Consider the following 2,186-nt stretch of genomic DNA (forward strand, 5'->3'; position numbering starts at 1 on the left):
CTTGCTCAGGGCCAAAGTGGATGGCCTCACATTTCCCCATATTGAAACTTTGAACAGTCTGGGGCTCTTTTTTATAGAAAATAGAAGGCTGAGGGTGACCTGATATAGGACTTTAAGATTATGCAAGGGTTTGATAGGTCAGATGTAGATTAGGCGTTTATACTTTTGGGAGTGGGGACGTCAAAACTTAGGGCCATGAATATAATAGTCATCAATAAATCAAATATCGCATTCAAGAGAAACATATTTATCGAGAGAGTCGTTAGAATGTGCAACTCGCTACCACAAGGAGTAGTTAAGACAAGTAGCTTGGAGATATTTACGAGGAAGCTAGATAAACACATGGAGGAGAAAGGAATATTCTGGTTTGCTCATAGGGTTAGATGAAGAGAGGTTGGTGGAGGCTCGTCTGCAGCATTAACACCGGCATAGATTGGTTGGGCCGAATTGCCTGTTTCTGTGATGTACATTCTATGTAATTCTATGTAAGCTCCATTTGCCACAGTTTTACCAACTCACCTAATCTGATAATTTCCCTTCACAACTTTATGCTCTCATCTACACTACTCACTGTGTCACCTAACTTGGTGTCTTCTACAAACGTGGATATACGGCTCTCTATTCCTTTATCTACCTCATTTATACATATAATAAAAAGATGATTCGCCGGTACAGATCCCTGGGGGACACCATTAATCAAATCCTGTCAATTTGTGTACATACCCATTAACCCTACTCTCTGTCTCCTACCTCCTAACTAACTCCCTCCCCATGTAAATGGTTTGCTTTGAATTCCACATGTTCTCATTTCTGTTAACAGTCTCTGATGCTAAACCTTATCGAATGCCTCTGGAAGTCAATGTACATATAACACCCATAGACACTCCATTATTTACTACGTTAGTTACATCTTCATAAAGTTCAACTAGTTTTGTTAGACTTGCCTTACACTTTACAAATCCATGCTGGCTTTCTCTGATCAATTCATGTTTATCCAAGTGCTCAGTTATTCTTTCTCTAATGACAGATACTGGTAACTCCCCCACAAGAGACGTCAGACTAATAGGTCTATAATTTCCTGCGTTATCTCTCCTACCCTTCGAAGATAATGGAATGACATTTGAAATTTTTCAATCCGTGGAACAATTCCTGAATCAAGAGAGTTTTGAAAGATCATGACTAAAGCATGTGCAATGTCCTCACCTATTGCTTTTAATCCCCTGGGGTGGTAAACATTATGTCCTGGAGATTTGTTTATCTTTAGTCTAATTTTTTTCTCCATTACCATTATTTTACTTACACTGAATCTCCTTGATTTATTTTCAGTTTTCCTCTGTCTGTGGTATATTGTCCTCATGCCTTTCTGTGAGGACCAGCAAGTCTACCATTTCCTGATTTTCAATTACAAAAAAAACCTCCATCCGTCTTTAAGGGCCCACATTACTCTTAGTCACCCTTCTGTCTCTTAATATACGTGTAAAAACCTTGAAAGTTGTCCTTAATTTCAATCACAAGTTTTTCTCGTTTTCCCTCTTTGCACCGTTTACGATTTTTTTTAGTTTCAGCACCACAATAAACAACACTTCGCTGTGAAATTTGCTTAATTAGTTCTTCTGTGTCAGAGCGAGAATTGTCCATCACTAATTTTTATTTAAAGTAACAAACAAACACAAGCACACATATTCATTCGTGTATCAAAGCACTGATGGACACAGAAAGATAAACACAGCTTGAAATGCAGGCAGTATCGGGATTCACACGTAAACTGGCAAGCGAAATCGACAAAGAGAAAACAGTCTGAACCCACAACAGAATGTGGCGTGTAGCTGAAAGATATTAATGAGGAGGTGGGACACAACCCCGTGAATTGGCACCGTGGCTTAGTTGGTTAAAGCGCTTGTCCAGTAAACAGGAGATCCTGGGTTCAACTCCCAGCGGTGCCTTTTTTTGTAATTCATGGTGTTTCGTGAATTTGAGAAGCATGCAGTGCTGTATTTTGTTCAGGACCAAACACGGAACTGATCAGCAAGTCTCTTCAGAAATGCCGTTTCATCATACGGACAGCCCTCACAGAGAATGTGTCCGTGACACGTTCTTGTTTCTGCGCTCGTTCAGGTCGTGGTACAATTATTGATTCGATGGTTCATACCCCGGAGAAACCCTAGATTTTGGATCTTGAGCTGCGG

General features: G+C 40.1%; 1 non-coding gene across 1 annotated transcript; it reads left to right on the plus strand.

Moving 5' to 3' along the window:
* The first annotated feature begins 1,869 nt into the window (after positions 1 to 1,869).
* Positions 1,870 to 1,943, plus strand: trnat-agu (transfer RNA threonine (anticodon AGU)). Its single transcript has one exon. It is a non-coding gene; the product is annotated as a tRNA-Thr (tRNA).
* The last annotated feature ends 243 nt before the right edge of the window (positions 1,944 to 2,186 follow it).

Source organism: Heptranchias perlo, chromosome 20, assembly GCF_035084215.1.
Source record: "Heptranchias perlo isolate sHepPer1 chromosome 20, sHepPer1.hap1, whole genome shotgun sequence".
In the NCBI taxonomy this organism is placed as follows: domain Eukaryota; kingdom Metazoa; phylum Chordata; class Chondrichthyes; order Hexanchiformes; family Hexanchidae; genus Heptranchias; species Heptranchias perlo.